Below are 8,083 nucleotides of genomic sequence, written 5' to 3' on the forward strand. Positions count from 1 at the left end.
GAATATAATCTGGTCTGATGCGAGCAAAATTTAACTGTTTGCATGCCATAATGCACACTATGTTTGGAGGAGAAATGGCACTGCAGATCACTCAAAAAACACCATAGCAACAGTGAAGTTTGGAGGTGGGAACATGACGGTGTGGGGCTGCTTTTCATCAAACGGTACTGGTAAACTTCACATTATCGAAGGAAGAATGAATGGGCAAATGTACCGAAACATTCTTAGCAAAAATTTGCTTCCATCTACAAGGATAATGACAATGAAACGAGGGTGGACATTTCAGCAGGATCATGATCCAAAACATACTGCCAAGAAAACTTTCAAAGAAAAAAATAAAGCTGTTAGAATGGCCCAGCCAAATACCTGACTTGAATCCAATCAAAAATTTATGGAAAGAACTGAAACTCAAGTTCCATAAAAGAAGCCCACAGAACCTTCAAGATTTTAAGACTGCTTTTGTGGATGAATAGGCCAAAATCACACCAGAGCCATATATGCGACTGGTTTCTCCATACAGGAGGCGCCTTGAAGCTGTCATTGCAAACAAGGGGTTTTGTACAAAGTATTAAATAAATACCAGTTTGCGTGTCTTCAATACTTTTTTCCTGTGTCATTTCACATAATTACTTCATTTCTGAGCTTATTTGTTCTACTTTCTTTGTATGTATGGATTACTTGGGTTTTTCCCAACATCTGGTGAAATTTTTATAATAGCACCTTTGGAAATATATGTAGTGAGAAAAATGGTGACGTGTTCAATCCTTATTTCAGCCGCTTTATGTATGTATGTATATATAGATATATACACACAGACACACACACACACAAACACACACACACGCGCTGGCGGCAGGATGGCTGACTGTTTAGCACATCTGCCTCACAAGTGTTGATTTAACTCTGAGCCAGTGGTTGCCATATAAACTCTTGGCGAGTGTTTATTTCAGCTCTAAGGGTGTTACATTTTTCAAAATTGCTTTGTTTCTTGCTCTTTCATTGTTATTTTTTTAGATGACATCGCAGTGATGGCAAAGAGGAAAAGAGTGATGATACGTGAAACTTATTTGTGTCTGGCTGCTCGGTACAATATGACCAAGGCAGTTGGTTAAATTTCAGTTACACTTGTACACAAATGAGTTTCCCAAACAGATGCCGTGCTGATCATACAGAGACTTAAACAGTACATGCTGTTATGTACGGTGGCCTAGAAATGCAAAACAATATAACAAATTGTGAAACACTTTTACATTTCGGAAAACAAATTATTCATCCATCCATTTTCTACCACTTATCCGAGGTCGGGTCACGGGGGCAGTAGCTTTAGCAGGGACGGCCAGACTTTCCTCTCCCCAGCCACTTCATCCAGCTCTTCCGGGGGAATCCCGAGGTGTTCCCTGGCCAGCCGAAGGATGTAGTCTCTCCAGCGTGTCCTGGGTCGTCTCCGGGGTCTCCTCCCAGTGGGACGTGCCTGGAACACCTCACCAGGGAGGCATCCGGGAGGCATCCAAATCAGATGCCCCAGCCACCTCATCTGGGTCCTCTCGATGTGGAGGAAAAGTGACTCTACTGTGAGATGACCGAGCTTCTCACCCTTTCTCTAAGGGAGAGCCCGGACACCCTGCCTAGGAAACCCATTTCGGTCTTCTTTCGGTGTTCTTTCGGTCACGACCCACAGCTCGTGACCATAGGTGAGGGTAGGAACGTAGATCGACCGGTAAATCGAGAGCTTCGCCTTTCGGCTTAGCTCCTTCTTTACCACAACGGATCAATACAAAGTCCGCATCACTGCAGACGCTGCACCGATCCGCCTGTCGAGCTTCTGTTCCATTCTTCCCTCACTCGTGAACAAGACCCCAAGATACTTGAACTCCTCCACTTGGGGCAGGATCTCATCCTCCTATGAGCCCCTCCTTAAGCCGTCAGCTTATCGTGGTGGAGGGGTTTGTGTGTCCCAGTGATCCTAGGAGCTAAGTTGTCTGGGGTTTTATGCCCCTGACAGGGTCACTTGTGGCAAACGGGTCCTAGGTGAGAGACTGGACAAAGCACGGCTCAAAGACCCCTTATGATGACGACAAAAAATGGACTCAGGTTTCCCGTGCCCGGACGCGGGTCACCGGGGCCCCCCTCTGGAACCAGGCCTGGAGGTGGGGCTCGAAGGCGAGCGCCTGGTGGCCAGGCCTGCACCCATGGGGCACAGCCCGAAAGGGTAAGGTGGGTCCCCCTTCCCATGGGCTCACCACCTGTGGGAGGGGCCATAGGGATCAGGTGCAGTGCAAGCTGGGCGGTGGCCGAAGGCGGGGACCTTGGCGATCCGATCCCCGGCTACAGAAGCTGGCTCTCGGGACCTGAAATGTCCCCTCTCTGGCAGGGAAGGAGCCCGAGCTGGTGTGTGAGGTTGAGAAGTTCCGACTAGATATAGTCTGACTCGCCTCCATGCACAGCTTGGGCTCTGGTACCAGTCCTCTCGAGAAAACAAATTAACAATAACCAAAACTCTTTTACGTTTCAGAAAACCAATGAACAAAAACCGAAAGACTTTTATATTTCAGAAAACACTTTTACAAAAGACGAAACAAATTACAATTGAGAAAACCCGGAAAGGTTGCGGTGGCGGGCTGGTTAGCACATCTGCCTAACAGTTCTGAGGACCGGGGTACAAATGCCGGCCCCGCCTGTGTGGAGTTGGCATGTTCTCCCCGTGCCTGCGTGGGTTTTCTCCGGGTACTCCGGTTTCCTCCCTCATCCCAAAAACATGCAGGGTAGGTTAATTGAAGACTCTACATTGCCCTTAGGTATGAATGTGAGTGCGAATGGTTGTTTGTTTATATGTGCCCTGCGATTGGCTGGCGACCAGTTCAGGGTGTACCCCGCCTCTCGCCCAAAAATAGCTGGGATAGCCTCCAGCACGTCCTAGTGAGGATAAGCGGAACAGAAGATGAATGAATGAAAACCCGGAAAGGGAACGTCCTGTTTCACAGCCATTCTTAGAAATCACACGCCCTTTCTCGGCAAGACCCACCCCGCTTCAATATGATTGGCTCCTGCATCGCGGGAAGGGTAGGCTACGCAGACGTAACGAGATGTCCATCGAGAGCCTGTATAGCCGTTTGATGCTGCATATACAATATATTGTACTTGATCACATTTCTTAAACCATAAAAAGATAGATTAAGAGTTAAGGAAGAAGAATGTTGTTAAAGCGATAGGATGGTGGCGAGAATTAAAGGGAATTTGCAAGGAAGCTGCCGGCTCCATTCATTTTTCAACGTACCGAGCGAGCGATCTACCTTGCATACGTTCTGGTCACAAGCTATGCTTTTCATCGACAGCTGCATTATACATAGTGAGTATAGTTTAGCATTGATGTTAAACAACATTTGATCCGTACTATTTATATCACTTGAGCCGACCGAGGCAGCGCGGCGGCACAGCTCACGAACCCGGAAATGTATTTTCACCGTTGGGGAAAGCTTCTGTGCATTTTGATTGACTGTAAAATGGGACATGAAGATTATAATTTTGAATTGCGTTCCAACCAGTGGCCCACCGCTCAAGGAAACAGTTGGCAAATCACGTACACTGCGCCATTGTTCAGTCGGGTTCAGCAGTGGTGCTTGGTGTGCACCAGCCTTAACCACCATAATCCTAACCTTAACTCATCTGAAACTGCCTTAACCCCAACCCTAGTCCTAAACCTAACCATCATAAACTCCTTTGGGTTATTTAAATTATATTTGGGATGGACATCTCGTTACATCTGCGTAGCCTACCCTTCCCACGATGCAGGAGCCAATCATGTTGAAGGGGGGTGGGTCTTGCTGAGAAAGGCGTGGGATTTCTAAAAATATCTGTGAAATGGGACGTTCCCTTTCGAGATGTTTCGTCTTTTGTAAGTGTTCATGCTTTTGTTAATGTGTTTTCTGAAATGTAAAAGTGTTTCGGTTTTTGTTAATTTGTTTTCTGAAATGTAAAAGCGTTTTGGATTTTGTTAATTTTTTTTCTGTAATATAAAAGTATTTCACAAGTTTTTATATTGTTTTGCACTTCCAGGCCACCGTAGTTATGCTACCAACAAAACAGACACACGAAGACACCGTCGTCAGGGACATAATTCAGGATTACCTTTCACACTGAAAGGCTCTCACACACACACACAACTGAAACACACCGTCCTGAATATGAAAGCATAATATCAGTATACAGTTTATTAGATGAAATGCAGCCCTATGGAGGGCACAAGCCAGTGCAAACTGTAGGCCGGTCCAAAGCCGGATAAAGGCATCCAGCTTAAAACTTTGCCAAACAAATATGAGCATTCATCCAAAGAATTCCATACCGGATCAGTCGTGGCCCGGGTTAATAACTTCCGCCACCGGCGCTGTCAACCTGCAGGGCGCCGTTGGAAATTCAGCTACTGTGGGTCGAAGTCGAAGAACAAGAAGAAGAGGTGGAAAGTGGGTTCTTTGGCAGAAAGAGAAGAGGAAAGCACAGAGCCTAGAACTGAATGTGGGGACTTTGAATGTTGGGACTATGACAGAAAGATTGAAAATTGGTTGACATAATGATTAGGGGCGGCACGGTGGGCGACTGGTTAGAGCGTCAGCCTCACAGTTCTGAGGACCCGGGTACAATCCCCGGCCCCGCCTGTGTGGAGTTTGCATGTTCTCCCCGTGCCTGCGTGGGTTTTCTCCGGGCACTCCGGTTTCCTCCCACATCCCGAAAACATGCATTAATTTGAGACTCTAAATTGCCCGTAGGTGTGATTGTGAGTGTGACTGGTTGTTTGTTTGTATGTGCCCTGCAATTGGCTGGCAACCAGTTCAGGGTGTACCCCGCCTCCTGCCCGATGACAGCTGGGATAGGCTCCAGCACGCCCGCGACCCGAGTGAGGAGAAGCGGCTCAGAAAATGGATGGATGGATGGATGGATGATGATTAGGAGAATATATATTGTGTGTCCAGGAGACCAGGTGGAAAGGCAGTAAGGCTAGAAGTTTAGAGACAGGGTTTAAATTATTTTACCATGGTGTAGATGGGAAGAGAAATGGAGTCGGGGTTGTTTTAAAAGAAGAGTTGGCTAAGAATGTCTTGGAGGGCAAAAGATCAAGTGATGAGGCTGAAACTTTAAATTTAGGGTGTTATGTATCATGTGATTAGCGGCTATGCCCCACATGTAGGATGTGACCTAGAGGTAAAAGAGAAATTCTGGAAAGAGCTAGACGAAGTAGTTCTGAGCATCCCAGACAGAGAGAGAGTCGTGATTGGTGCAGATTGTAATGGACATGTTGGTGAAGGAAATAGGGGTGATGAAGAAGTGATGGGTAAGTACAGCATACAGGAAAGGAACTTGGAGGGACAGATGGTGGTAGACTTTGCAAAAAGGATGAAAATGGCTGTAGTGAACACTTTTTTCCAGAAGAGGCACGAACATCGGGTGACCGACAAGAGCGGAGGTAGAAGCATGCAGGTGGATTACATCTTGTGCAGACGATGTAATCTGAAGGAGGTTACCAACTGTAAGGTAGTGGTAGGGGAGAGTGTGGCTAGACAGCATAGGATGGTGGTGTGTAAGATGACTCTGATGGTGGGGAGTAAGATTAGGAAGACAAAGGCAGAGCAGAGAACCATGTGGTGGAAGCTGAGACAGGACGAGTGTTGTGCAGCTTTTCGGGAAGAGGTGAGACAGGCTCTCGGTGGACAGGAGGAGCTTCCAGAAGACTGGACCACTGCAGCCAAGGTGATCAGAGAGGCAGGCAGGAGAGTACTTGGTGTATCTTCTGGCAGGAAAGGAGAGAAGGAGAGAAGGTAATTGGTGGTGGCACCTCAGAGTATAGGAAATCATACAAGGAAAAAGGTTAGCTTAGAAGAAGTGGGACACTGAGAGGACCGAGGAGAGGCGAAAGGAATACATAGAGATGCGACACAGGGCAAAGGTAGAGGTGGCAAAGGCCAAACAAGAGGCATATGATGACATGTTTGGCAGGTTGGACACTAAAGATGGAGAAACGGTTCTATACAGGTTGGCCAGACAGAGGGATAGAGATGGGAAGGATGTGCAGCAGGTTAGGGTGATTAAGGATAGAGATGTAACTATGTTGACTGGTGCCAGCAGTGTGCTAGCTAGATGGAAAGAATACTTTGGCTGTGGAGTTTTTGACCAGCCTGTTAAATAGAATTCTAGTGCGTGAGAAGATGCCCGAGGAACGTAGGAAAAGTGTGCTGGTGCCCATTTTTAAGAATAAGGGTGATGTGCAGAGCTGTGGGAACTATAGAGGAATAAAGTTGATGAGCCACACAATGAAGTTATGGGAAAGAGTAGTGGAGGGTAGACTCAGGACAGAAGTGAGTATTTGCGAGAAACAGTATGGTTTCATGGCTAGAAAGAGTACCACAGATGCATTATTTGGCTTGAGGATGTTGATGGAAAAGTACAGAGAAGGTTAGAAAGAGCTGTCTTTGTAGATCTAGAGAAAGCCTATGACAGAGTACCCAGAGAGGAACTGTGGTACTGCATGCGGAAGTCTGGAGTGGCAGAAAAGTATGTTAGAATAACACAGGACATGTACGAGGGCAGCAGAACAGTGGTGAGGTGTGCTGTAAGACGAATTTAAGGTGGAGGTGGGACTACATCAGGGATCAGCCCTGAGCCCCGTCCTGTTTGCAGTGGTGATGGATAGGCTGACAGATGAGGTTAGACTGGAATCCCCGTGGACCACGATGTTTGTAGATGACATTGTGATCTGCAGTGAAAGCAGGGAGCAGGTGGAGGAACAGTTAGAAAGATGGAGGCATGCACTGGAAAGAAGAGGAATGAAGATTAGCCAAAGTAAGACAGAATATATGTGCATGAATGAGAGGGGTGGTGGGGGAAGAGTGAGGCTACAGGGAGAAGAGATAGCAAGGGCGGAGGACTTTAAATACTTGGGGTCAACCATCCAGAGCAATGGTGAGTGTGGTCAGGAAGTGAAGAAACGGGTCCAAGCAGGTTGGAACGGGTGGAGGAAGGTGTCAGGTTTGTTATGTAACAGAAGAGTCTCTGCTAGGATGAAGGGCAAAGTTTATAAGACAGTGGTGAGGCCAGCCATGATGTACGGATTAGAGACAGTGGCACTGCAGAGACAACAAGAAGCAGAGCTGGAGGTGGCGTAAATGAAGATGTTGAGGTTCGCTCTCGGAGTGACCAGGTTGGATAAAATTAGAAATGAGCTCATCAGAGGTACAGCCGAGGTTCGATGTTTTGGAGACAAAGTTAGAGAGAGCAGACTTCAATGGTTTGGACACGTCCAGAGGAGAGAGAGTGAGTATATTGGTAGAAGGATGATGAGGATGGAGCTGCCAGGCAAGAGAGCTAGAGGAAGACCAAAGAGAAGGTTGATGGATGTCGTGAGGGAAGACATGAGGGCAATTGGTGTTCGAGAGGAGGATGCAGGAGCTAGGCTTACATGGAAAAGGATGACGCGCTGTGGCGACCCCTAAAGGGACAAGCTGAAAGGAAAAGAAGAAAGAAGAAGTATATTCGATGAGAGCATTTTAATATCACAACACATCCTGAGTGTTTCAGTAGTGTACTGAATGAGAGCAATTCATTTTTCAGTTGTGTGTGTGTGTGAGAGGTAATCCTGAATTATGCCCTTTATGACACACACACTCACATGCAAGGGCACAGTTTACATTTTTTGATTTGAACAATCAAAGTGATAATGTCACTCGACTACCACCTTCCTCACTTTATCCTCACTTCTCCCATTACGTCTTCAAATGGTGACTTTTCGTTTTATTTTGTTTTCATTATACACTGGTTAACTGGTTACTCTTTTACGCTTATGTAATGTCTATTAAATCATAGCCTTACGGTCAATAAAGTTTTTTTTATGCTGACACATATTCCCTTCATATTATTTTCAATGGGAAAAATGTTTTTTTAAATTGATACAAGTCGGCTCATCAGTGTCACATCACAGGACAGATTGTGTTCATGTTTGGAGGTTTCTGGAGTAGACTATCAAAACTATTGACTCTTGAATTTAGATATTAGTGGCTGCCGTGGCAGCATAGCACAGCAAAGCATAGCATTGCATTGC

This window comes from Phyllopteryx taeniolatus, chromosome 1, assembly GCF_024500385.1.
Source record: "Phyllopteryx taeniolatus isolate TA_2022b chromosome 1, UOR_Ptae_1.2, whole genome shotgun sequence".
Lineage (NCBI taxonomy): Eukaryota > Metazoa > Chordata > Actinopteri > Syngnathiformes > Syngnathidae > Phyllopteryx > Phyllopteryx taeniolatus.